Source organism: Musca autumnalis, unplaced genomic scaffold (genome assembly GCF_047663935.1).
Source record: "Musca autumnalis isolate F117 unplaced genomic scaffold, ASM4766393v1 scaffold_2, whole genome shotgun sequence".
NCBI classification, from domain to species: domain Eukaryota; kingdom Metazoa; phylum Arthropoda; class Insecta; order Diptera; family Muscidae; genus Musca; species Musca autumnalis.
In genome coordinates, this window is record NW_027411755.1 from 201,746,853 (window position 1) to 201,760,191 (window position 13,339).

The 13,339-nt window shown below is 33.0% G+C and overlaps 1 long non-coding RNA gene across 2 annotated transcripts; it reads right to left on the minus strand.

The window, feature by feature from the left end:
* Nucleotides 1–9,879: 9,879 nt before the first annotated feature.
* On the minus strand, nt 9,880–11,566 carry LOC141393291 (uncharacterized). Of its 2 annotated transcripts, none has more exons than XR_012410054.1 (3): nt 11,448–11,566; nt 10,201–10,458; nt 9,880–10,135 (listed from the first exon to the last, which is right to left on the minus strand). It is a non-coding gene; the product is annotated as an uncharacterized lncRNA (long non-coding RNA). The 2 variants fall into 2 exon arrangements; XR_012410055.1 differs by having other exon boundaries at nt 10,201–10,311; nt 11,448–11,564.
* Between the last annotated feature and the right edge of the window lie 1,773 nt (nt 11,567–13,339).

A 13,339-nucleotide genomic window follows, 5' to 3' on the forward strand; every position in this document is an offset into this window, starting at 1 on the left:
AATATTGGGGAGAAGTACCGAAAGTTGTGGACCGGTATTGCCCATGAAACTAACTGGATATAATATGACGAAGACCAAATCGGTTGAACAGTTCGACCGCCACATATCGTGACATAGGGGTTTTTAACACCTTTCGGGCTGTTTTCCCAAGAAAACTGTTACCGTCGTAATGGAGGTATCGAATGCAAATCGCTTCAACAAAAATCAAAGTGATCCGAGAGCAGGTCTTAAAGTGAACTTATCCGAAATTTTGTGTGAGAGGTACCAGAAGGAGTAGACAAATATAGTCCATATTCGAGCCTGATCTATATCTGCTAGATATATTAGGATGTGCAAAGTATGGATTACATCGGTCACTCCCTTCAAGAGATATAGTGCGCAAAATTTTTCGGAACATTTTTGAACTTTTGTGGGGGAGGTAAATGAAGGAGTGGACCGATATAACCCATCTTCGAATTTAAACTATGTTTGGATAAAATATTACGAAGGCCAAATTTTGGACCGAATCGACAGATCCGTTCAAGAGTTATCTTGCGCTCCAACCACTACACAAGGTGTCATAGGGGCTTTTTGCAACTTTCCGGCCATTTTCTCAGGAAGTATGGACTTGCCCCTGATGAAACTTGTACTGTCGTGCGGGGGGAAGTGAATACAAGTTGTTGCAACAAAAATCAAAGCGATTCGAGAGCAGGTTCTAAACTGAACTTATCCGAAATTTTGTGTGGGAGGTAACCGAAGTAGTGGGCCGATTGAGTCCATATTGGAACCTTATCTAAGTCTGGTAGAAATTTTACGATATGCAAAGTATGGACCAAATCGGTTATTCCCTTCAAGAGTTATCATGCCCGCAAATGTTCCGAACATTTTGGAACCTTTGTGGGGGAGGTACCGGAAGAAGTGGACCGATATAGCTCATCTTCGATCTTTAACTAAGTTTGGACAAAATATTACGAACGCCAAATTTGAACCGAATCGGTTCATCCGTTCGAGAGTTATCGTGCGCACAAGCCAGCCAGACAGACGGACAGACAGACAGACAGACGGACGGACATTGCTAAATGGTTGCGTACGGTTGGTGCGCTTGAGTTCTATGGTGCATCCATGCAGTTGGGGAAGTGGGTAATGGCTAGGAGGTCCAGAGTTTATAGACCAGAGTTAGTCCACGTGCCACCTTCCCGTTTTGATACCGCCGATGGATTTGGGGTCCTTTCGTAGGGTACGAAATCTGGATACGTTCTTTACTCCTTCTATCAATTCGCTAAAGCAGATCCAAGATGTGTACGCTAAATATCGAAAATAAATGACACCTAAAATAAGAATCACTTCCAAAATGGACCATTCCGATGCGTTCCTTCAGGTACCTCTTCCGCAACACTTTTGAGCATTAATCCTAATCCACATTTTTGTTGGCAAAATCGAATGTCCAAAAAGGAGGGTATATACACTTTCATACGGGCAAAATGTGCCTCATCGAAATAATGATTTTAGACCCCAAGTATGTTTGGACGAAATGTGTTTCAAACAATTTGGAGTCGATTTAGCCATGTCCGTCTGTCTGTCTGGCTGGTGCGCACGATAACTCTAGAACGGATCAACCGATTCGGTCGGAATTTGGCTTTCGCAATATGTTGTCCATACTTAGTTTAAGTTCGGAGATTGGTTATATCGGTCCACTCCTTCCGGTACCTCCCCTACAAAACTTCGGAAATGTTCGGAAAATTTGTGCGCACGATAACTCTTGAAGGGAGTAACCCATTGACTTTAGGACCTGCTCTCGAATCGTTTTGGTTTTTGTTGTAGCAACTTCTATTCACTGTCCTCTATACGACAGTACAACTTTCATCAGGGGAAAGTCTATACTTCCTGAGAAAATTGCCTGAATGGTGCCAAAAACCCCTATGATACCGTATGTAGTGGTTGGAGCGCAAGATAACTCTTGAACGGATCTGCCGACTCGGTCTAAAATTTGGCCCTCGTAATATTTTGTCCAAACTTAGTTTAAGTTCGAAGATAAACCATATCAGTCCACTCCTTCAGGTACCTCCCCCCAATAGTTCAAAAATGTTCGGAAAAATTGTGCGCATGATAACTCTTGATGGTAGTGACCGATTTGGTCCATACTTTACACATCTAAATATATGTACCAAATATGTACCAGGTTCGAATATGGACTTTATCGGTCCACTCCTTCGGGTACCTCCCACACAAAATTTTGGATAAGTTCATTTTAAGAACTGCTCTGGAATCACTTTGATTTTTGTTGAAGCAACTTTCAATCGCTGCCTCAATTACGACGGTAAAAGTTTTTTCAGGGGCAAGACCATACTTCTTGAGAAAACAGTCCGAACGGTGTAAAAACCCTCTACGGCACCACCTAGTGGCTGGAGAGCACGACAACTCTCGAACCAAATACTGAGTTGATATCATATTTTTCGTAGGCAAGTACATGCTTCCTGATATAATATTCCAAAACCTGTGAATTATATGGTGACCGACTGAAAAGACTGGTGGTCGCGATATCTTTCGAGGGGAATGACACCCAAAATAAGACCCACTTTCAAAATGGAATATGTCCGTCCATTCCTTTCGATACCTTGCCCGCAAAACTTTTTGAGATTCTATCCAAATCCATATTTTTGTAGTTTCATAGGCCCATAATTTTCAAACCCCTTTAAATATATGGTAACATGGGGCGCCTTCGCCACGTTTTTTTCAAAATGTTCTCATATCGACATCATTAACGTTTTTCCAAATATTATTTTTGGTAAGAATATTAGCATGTCTTGACTATAAGTATTGATATATAAATGATTATAATTTTGTTTTTAAAATATTATTTTTGAGCATTTACAAAATGTCTAAAAAGTGGCGAAGCCTCCCCACCCATAGGGTAGCTTCGCCATCGACATAGGACATATATCAACGGACTCTAAAACTGGCATTTACCATACTTCCTCCCCAAATATCAACATTATGCATAAAAGGAACATGTTTTCTATTTAATAATCAAAAATGATTCTAAAATTTACAAAAAGAAACATATTCTAGCCGTTAATTGAAGTAGGTACCTTGAATTTAGGAATAAAAATGAAATTTTTGCCAAATTAGATAGGTTTAGCACAATATTTGATTTCAACTTCACATTATAGCGTGGTATATCAATAGCATAAACAATTTAAGTTAAACCCGACATATTTCTCACATTAACCCACAACACCTCTATAATGGCGTAGCCGCCCCACCCCCTACATAGTTCATAATATGAATATATTGACATTTATAATTACTTTTATCATGCAAATTATTTGGATTTATATTCTTCAGTAGTCGTCTATTAACGGTATAAAATATAATTTTGATATCACAAAAGGTATACAAGATATCACAAAATATACCTACCATAAATATTTTTCGCAATACCCCAAAAACATGAAACCGCGTGCATCAGCAATCATATATTTGGTAGAAATGCCAATTGTTGGGAGATGAAAGATCTTCGTTAAACTCAAAATTTTTCCTTTAATGGAATTTCTGTAGCAGTTATAATTATCAAGAAAATCGGTGCTGGCGAAGGCGCCCCAGTGGCGAAGCCGCCCCATGTTACCATATAGGTTTTTGGGGGAAAAATTTGTTTAAATTCACACAGGCTGAGGGTATATCTCTGTCGGCAAAGCCGACTGATCCGTTTTTACTTGTTACCTGTATATTTACACTTAGTTAAAGAATATGTTAATATCTTCTTTGTGTTTTTTTATTTTGCAATCTTTTTAAATCCCCATGGTGAACATATCATTAATATAAATAACTATTTTGACTTTATCCCTGTGCATTTGTTTACTCAACTTCTGTGTCAGTACATGACTGCCTGGCTGGTTGGTGCAATAGAAATGTTCGCTCATATTTGTATTCATGGGATATTCAACTAAAGGTTATTGATGCTCAAAGGATACCACACGAATGCAGCAAACATCATTGTGTTGGGGAAAACCACATAAAACACCATTAACAGATACTCACTCTGACATAAACATTCAAACTACTACATATGCATGTCGGGTACGGTGGAGATGCCATTTTAATAAATCAACCAGAATTAAGTCATCAATAACACGGAGGATATTCATTCTCCTCTCCCCTGTGTTGTGGCGTCAAACCAATTTCCATTCGAATAGTAAAGTGGAACATTTGTTGTTCTTACCCAGCAAAATTTGACGGAAGGGGTTCTTTGCGATGACGTGATTTCATGTCATCTTTTGCATTGGTTCAAAGGAAGTCGTGAAAGATCCGATCTTTTCATTAGGATTTGAACCAATGCCAAGGAAGTCGTGAAAGATCCGATCTTTTCATCAGCATTTGTACCCATTCCATCGATCCAATAGAGATGATGTTTGTGTTTTTATTTACACACCTGTTTATTTTTATTTTGGTGTGTTCCAGTACTGCAAAAATCTACTAATTTTTACTATTTTTTCCGATAACATAAAGGAAAAATTGTTATCGTAGTAAAAATAAGTAGATTCTTGCAGTTTCTGGAACAGACCAAAGTTGTTAGAACTGTCGTCGTGATGTTGTCTTACATTTCCTGCATATCAAACAACTAAAATTTCTAAACAATTGGTATTATATGAAGTCCCAACCATCGATCTAAAAATAGAATCGGACTGCACACATTGCTATTTTAAAAGTTCCCTTGTCTGTTCTAAATCTGACATAGAATGAAATCAATCAAATCTCGCTTCTTGGAATTTGAAAAAAAGTCCGAAACGAAAAGGAACAAGAATCTGAAAATAAAGAAGAAACTACTTTTGGAAAGAAACAATTAAAAATAAATTAATTAAGCATAAATGGTATTTTCCATAAAAAGTCTCTCCTCCCCGTTCGTTACATTTTGTTCTTAGAGATCCCTAAAGCAAGCCGGGTTGTAGATCCCTACATATTTCCGTCACTAAACAAAAGAGTATAAATTACCAAAATGTTGTTATAAAATAACAAAATTATAAAATAAAAGTAATTTACGAAATAAAAATACTTAAAGGAGTGCATTTGGAGTCCATGTTGAAATCTGAACTGGTGATGGGAAGATAATTGAAAAAACCTTTTGTAAGATGAAAGAATATCAGTTGCGGAGAACGGAGGAAGTAATCTTTTGCGTTGCAGCGGTGGTGATTACATTGCAATTTTGGATGTAAACTTTTGAAAAACTAAGCTGATAAATTAATTGTAGCTATTTCATGAATTCGTTTGAATTAATAAAGAGTTTTGTTTTTCATGAAAACCATATTTCAATACAGCATTTCCATTTTCCAAACAAGACATGAAAATTTCATGCCAAGGGGTTGGTGAAAATGGCATGCCAAAGCATTGGTTAAAATGACATGTCAAAGCATGGGTGAAAATGACGTGTCAAAGCATTGGTGAAAATGACATGTCAAATCATTGGTGGAAATGACATGCCAAAGCATTGGTGGAAATGACATGCCAAAGCATTGGTGGAAATGACATGTCAACGCATTGGTTAAAATGACATGCTTAGGATCCAGAAAAGAACGTCATCTTTTGGGGTCCACGCTCATATAAAATTCATCGATGAAGATGCTAAAAAGATGACATGCTAGATCACTTGCACCCATGATTGAATGTCATCTTTGGCATCGAACATTTTGCTGGGTATTGATGAGCGACAACGAGAGTCAGTATGATTCTCACATGGTGTTTGGGGGTCTTTGAAATTGTGTAGAAATTAGAATAATGTATGGAAAGTGGATTGCATAGAAATTACAATAATGGAATGTGGGTTAGATTGATATTACCCTAATAACATAGTTTAGTATGATTCAATTGAATAATGATATCGAAGTGAAGATACAAACAAATTGCTTTGCAATTATATTGTATCCCTAAGGAAATCTGAACAATTCACGCATTCACGGTATTTATCTCTATCCCTATAGATAGGTTTCTACCCGGTATTTACCCATGTTTTGTTTTCTTTTTCGGATGTTTATTTGCGTAAATATAATTGTATTTTGAAATCAAAATTTTGTTTTTCTGTCAGACAGAAATTCAAAAAGAATACCATAAAAACGGTTTAACCACGCGAACTAAACTTGTTATATGTTAAATCTGTCGTTGAAGTTGCCTGTGCGAAAAAGTTAACGAAGAATGCAAAAATTATGGCTTTGTCTTGGAGGACTTAAATCTCAAGATTATCCACTAAAATCGTGGGTTAATCCATCTGATATATTATATCATTTGGAGCACAATCCAGCATTTATGTTTTTCTGCACGGAGAACTACAACAAACCACTCTAAAAGCTCACAAATATCAAAAATAGAATGTAATTCCATAGACTGAAATAAATAAATAATAAATGAATAAATAAAATTCCGTGCAGAGTTACTTTTTTCGCGTTTTTTCCCATCTGACGCCTCCTCAAGTTGTGGATAGGGGAACGCTCATCATACGACGGGTACCGCAAAAATAAAATATGCGGGGCGAACCAAAAAAACAAAAAGTGGAAATGTCAGTGTCTGTTCCCATATTGGGCGACTGCAAACAGCGTCTGAATATGCAGACTAGGGTTATGACTTTTTTACAACCTCGTATCACTGTATGGTATCTTGATGAGTTTTACCTAATTTTACATACAGTTGCGTGCAAAATAATAACAGTGCGGAACTGCTATGTACGAAAGTTGCAATAATACTGCTATAAATCATTAAAGCAATTCAATTATCTTTATCAGGCGAAAGCTTATAAGGTGCCTGACCTCGCGGGCTAAAATATTTTACATAAATATGCAACTATTAAGAAACACAATTAAAGTTTTCTGCTCAGGAGGGTTTTTTTCGTATGCAAAATAATAGCAGTGCAAGTAAGCCAAGTAAAATGAACATGTTAAAAGCTATTCATTTATAACTTTTTAGAGTTGAACAGTTTTTTTGGAATGAAAAAAATACCAAATACAGACTATATTTGTACACGCAAAAAAAAATCGGCCTCTCTAACATATGTCCCAAACATATTTTGCAGCAAACATATATATGTTTGCAACAGTCCCAAACATAAAAAATGTTTGGGTATGCAAACAAATTAATGTTTGGGTGGAAACAAATATATGTTTGGGTGGAAACAATTTTATGTTTGGGTGCAAACAAATATATGTTTGGGTGGAAACAAATTTATGTTTGGGTGCAAACAAATTTATGTTTGGGTGGAAACAAATTTATGTTTGGGCGCAAACAAATTTATGTTTGGGTGCAAACATATTTATGTTTGGGTGCAAACAAATTTATGTTTGGGTGCAAACAAATTTATGTTTGGGTGCAAACATATTTATGTTTGGGTGCAAACAAATTTATGTTTAGGTGCAAACAAATTTATGTTTAGGTGCAAACATATTTATGTTTGGGTGCAAACAAATTTATGTTTGGGTGCAAACATATTTATGTTTGGGTGCAAACAAATTTATGTTTAGGTGCAAACATATTTATGTTTGGGTGCAAACAAATGTATGTTTGGGCGCAAACAAATTTATGTTTGGCTGCAAACATATTTATGTTTGGATACATTTGCATACTTACGGCAGATATAATTCTATGATTCATGAAAAACTAATTTTAAAAACAATTGTTAATATACACATTTTATTTAAAATAAAGAAATTCAATTCAAAAAGTATGTATTATAATATAATAGTAAAAAGTATAATAACATATACATAGTATATTCATATGTATTAAAGCCAATTTATAAATAACTTGTTTTCAGAACTTAAACATAAGTATGATGTGGTTCTTGTGTACAATGAATCCACTGGAAGTGTAAAAAAAAAATCATCGAGTTCTACTCGAAATGCATAAAAATGGTTATCAAATCCATGATTTAATATTCCCTGCAGACAAAGAATTGGTTGTGGTTGATTAGAAATATGCAAAATAAGTGCGAATTCCGGCAGTTGGTCCTCACTATATCCTATATGCACAACCATTTTGTTTTTATATAAAATGTCATTAATAATTATGTAGTTTGTAATTGAAATAGGATTTTGTAGATGGAATTTCTGTACAATACTTTCCATATCAGATTCTACAACACTTCCTACTTCAATTTTGTTGGTGTAAAACTCTTCAAAATTTAATATAGTATTTGCGATGTTTAGCTGGTATTTTGTGAATAATGTTTTAATTAAATTAACTCTAGAATTGGTGGAAGTTGCACATTTTTTGAAAGGCTGGTGGAACGCTTCGAATCGAATTGATGACAGATGTTTAAGTGGACCAACTTCGTTCATAATTCTTCCATAATGGGTCATATTATGATATTTAGGTTTCAAAGTCGAATTTGATAGTTTCATGTATAAACTGTGGTGCTCTGTTATAAGGTTTGTTAGTATTACGTTTGATTCAATATGTAAGACATCTGAACTACAACATATGTTTAGAATTGCTCTTAGCAGTAAATATAAGTTCCATTCTTCGCAATCTGGAACTAAGTCTCCAATTATTAAAGACAGATTAGAAGAAAATGTTTTCATTTCAGATGCAGACATTTTCAACTTAAATTTCAGAAGAGCATCACTATTTAAAATGGGTGGCTTATTCTTACAATTAGGGCCATAATTAAATACCAAAATCCGATAATTTAACTGTTCTAAAGTAAAAAACTTATATTTTGTAATAAATGAATTTAAAATAAATATCAAATCGTAATGGCAAACACCCTCCAGCAAATCATGCATAACATCAACAGTAGAGTTATTAAGAACATTAAAATGTTTTAATTTATTCCAAACGCATGTTTCTTTTATACCTGTTTGCCTAACATTTGATGCTCCTACATCACCCTCATAATTAATGTCATTTCGCAACAAACTTAAATTTTCTTCACTAGACTTCTGCGTATCGCAACGTTTCATTTTACAAAATCTACAAAAAAAATTGCTGTTAAAACTTTCCGAAAATCCGAGAATAGTGTTCAACCCCAAATTATCGCCTAAAACCAACACAGGAACAAGTTTTACAACCTTAAATCCTTCTATTTCTGAATCTAAAATGATTCCTTCACTTTCTAGGATATTCAGGCAATTTATAAATGGTGTAAATACACCATAAAATAAAAAAACATTTTATATTAATTTATTATTTTATTAATGTTTTTTATATTAATTTATTATTTTTTAATTTCTATAAATTAATTAAACATTTAAAGAAATTAAATTAAAATATTTAAATTTTAGAATTTAATTATTTTTGTAATTTTTATTATTTTTTAATTATTATTATTTTATTTTTTTTTTTTATTTTAATTTATTTTTTTTAATTTTTTATATTTAAATTAAAAATTAAAAGAAATTAAATCAAAATATTTAAATTTTAGAATTTAATTATTTTTGCAATTTTTATTATTATTTTATTAATGTTTTTTATATTCATTTATTATTTTGTAATTTTTATAATTAAATTAAAAATTAAAAGAAATTAAATCAAAATATTTAAATTTTAGAATTAATTTATTTTTGTAATTTTTATTATTATTTTATTAATGTTTTTTATATTAATTTATTATTTTTTAATTTTTATAATTAAATTAAACATTAAAAGAAATTAAATTAAAATATTTAAATTTTAGAATTTAATTATTTTTGTAATTTTTTTTATTTTTATAATTATTATTTATTTTTTTTTATTTTAATTTATATTTTTTAATTTTTATAATTAAATTAAAAATTAAAAGAAATTAAATTAAAATATTTATATTTTAGAATTTTATTATTTATTGTATTTTTTTTTTATTAATTTTCTTAATATTTTATTATTCTTTCTTAAACTCATAAAAAATTGGAGATTATTATAGTAATAAAAAATTCTTACATTCTGTTGGGGTCTTCTTTCAGACATTCGTCAATGATGGCCTTTGAGATTTTCACCCTATCTTTATTTTCAAGGCGTTTTTCCTCAATAAAAGTTCGCCAGACTTTGTTTACAGTAGGTATAGATTTTATGAATTGTACGTCGTACAAATTCTTTGAAATTACAAATGTTTTTGGGATAAGCTCCTCAGAACCTGCTAGGGATTCACTTTCCGACAAAGCACCACTAACTGTGGATGCTGATGCCACAGATCGCACGGAATCTAAATGAACATAAAATATGTAAATACATTATAAAAAAAAGGAAAAATAAATGCAGTATTCTTACCTCCAAGTTGCAACTCAATTTGAAATGTTGGCGTTGAAATATATTGCATAAGAATTTTTCCAAATTGGTCTTCTTTTATTTTTGTACCGAACACTGAGGCTGTAATATTTTCTGGGGAATAAATTTTAAATTCCAATTTAGCCGCTTCAATAAAATTTTTAAAATCGAAAGGCTCAGGAATTTCGACAAATAACTTGTCCTCCCCCAAAACCGTTGGTATCAACATGTTTTAAAAAGTTTATACGTGAATTGTTGACGCTTCAAAATGAATAAAATGAAATTGAAATGAAATGAAACAATGACAAATATGCAAACGAAAACAATAGTGATACCATAGCGAAAGAACAAAACAACCAAAAAGAAGAAATCAAGCAAAAAGAACAAAAACGTAAAAAAATTTGCTCGTCTCCAAGTGCGTATGTATGCGTTAGAAGAAACGCGTGTTTTTTGTTGTTGCTGTTGAGACGATTATTTCTTTCCATCGTCATGCATGCAAAAAAAGGCCTACTTGTGAAAGAAATCGTCACAACAACAAAAACATGACTCGCATGTAAGTCAGCGGTCAGTAGAGTGTGCTTACTGAGAGCAAAAGAATTTATGCTCTTTTGCTCTCAGTAAGCACACGCTGACTATCGCTGCTGCAAGTATGTGCGAAATGCATGCGTTAGAAGAAACGTGTGTTTTTTGTTGTTGCTGTTGAGACGATTATTTCTTTCCATCGTCATTCATGCAAAAAAAGGCCTACTTGTGAAAGATGTCGTCATAGCAACAAGAAAAAAACACACAAAAAACTTGACAATTATGAAAGCAAATGTTGGTATTTAAAGTGTACAACTCGAGATCTGTTGTTTCATTTATTTTGCGATGCATCTACCTCCGTAATTGTCAAATTTTTTGTATGTTTTATTCTTGTTGCTGTGACGACTTCTTTCACAAGTAGGGCTTTTTGCTTGCATGACGATCGAAAGAAATAATCGTCTCTACAACAAAATACAAAATACCACATGCACACACACACTTGTAGACGAGTCAAGCTTTTGAATGTTTTTGTTGTTGCTGTGACGACTTCTTCCACAAGTAGGCCTTTTTTGCATGCATGACGATGGAAAGAAATAATCGTCTCAACAGCAACAACAAAAAACACGCGTTTCTTCTAACGCATACATACCGCACATACTTGCAGACGAGACAAATATTGTTCGTTGTTTTGTTCTTTCTTTGAATTATAATTATAGTTTTATACTTACAATTTGTAGAATTTTAGTTTGCCACTCACTATAATTATTTTTACCACTTTAATGCAAATTTTCAGACTTATATTTTCAAACACCTTTTAATTTCTTCCGCGCGCTTCGATCGTGTCATACACAAACAATCAACTACACGAATGAGAGATTAGAGTTCTAAGCCGACAATTATTAGAAGGCGTGACGGCGTGAATATGATTTTACATATGCCAGCGGCCGCTTAAAAAATTTTGGCTGGCGGTTCATTTAAATTTCAATCATATTCTTAGTGCTTGTACACACGTTGGATCTTTTGTTGAATTCACCATCGTTTTCGTACTCAAAGGGTTGCACTTTTTCGTAATATTATAACAAGAGTAATTTTTGTTACAAACACGTACGACTTCCCATAAATGTTATTGTTGTTAAATACATATATTTATAAATTGTTATAACAAAATTATTGTGATAAAAGTCCTTAAAACTGATATATGTAAATAACTTTCAATGTTTCTCGATAAATGTAATTGAAGATCATTTCATCATAAAAGTGTCACAAGTTGCTGCATCACCATTTTTTAGCGGTGTTGCAAAAAATGGTAGTGTTACATTTATCGAGAAATATTGAAAGTTCAGTTTTAAGGACTTTTATCACAATAATTTTGTTATAACAATTTATAAATATATGTATTTAACAACAATAACATTTATGTGAAGTCGTACGTGTTTGTAACAAAAATTACTCTTGTTATAATATTACGAAAAAGTGCAACCCTTTGAGTACGAAAACGGTGGTGAATTCAATAAACGATGCAACGTGTGTACAAGCACTAAGAATATTCATACGAACGGCGGTTTGTTGCCGGCGGTGTGATTTTGAAGCATAACTTTGAAATTGAACCATGGCACCAAGGCACATTTAATAAGGTAGTTGCAACGTCAAATAAATATGATGATCAAAAGTTGTAAAACAAGGCATTGATTTCAACGAATTTAAGCAACAATTATCACTTTTATATATTTAGCAATTAAAATAGTTGTCGGTTGAGAAAATTATCTTATGGCAAAATAATTCATATTTTTGACCATTTTTTCATTGTTGTGTTTTCACATAAAATGTGTGCTGTCAAATATTTATATTGCTTTTGTAAAGCAAATACAAATTATTCGAATTACATGTGAAAATTGTGTAGTGCTGATTGGTATAAAAAATTCGATGCAAATCTAAGCGTCAATGCGAATTGAATTTCTGTACAGATTTTGACATTTTATGTTATCACAAAAGTTTTGATATTGTAGCAATTCGAATTATTCTACCTTATTAAATGTACCTTGTGCCATGCATTGAACAGAAACATTGCACAAACATACAACGTACCCCTGCTGACACAAAAATAAGAAATTTATATGAAATTGTGAATATTTGATTGGTTTTTGTAATAATGAGTTTATTTATACCAGCCTAATGACATTTTTTTTTAAAAAAAATTATGTGAATCTACCTCTCAATTGTGCCATGAACAGAAGCAAACAATTTGTATTTACAGTTGCATTTGGAGGAGCACAAAAAATTGTTCATTTCTGCTTTGTTGTGCTTGCTTCGCTTTCACCATAAAAAAATCTGAACTATTTCATTCGCCTTTGATTTGCAGAAAAAGTATTGTTTATGAAAAAACAAACAGCAACAACAAAGAACGAAAGACAAGCGGTTGGCCGTATACACACAGCTAATGAAAAAACAGGGTTTCAACCTCTCGTCGTCGCACCTGCGTCTCCTATTACACCATAAACAGAGCTCTTTATTATAAAACAGAATTCCGTAGCCGCGAGAGCACTGTTATTACTCTCGTTGACAAACATCCTCTCTCCACCCATGAAAAAAATGTTCTAACATAAAAAATATGTTTTACCCA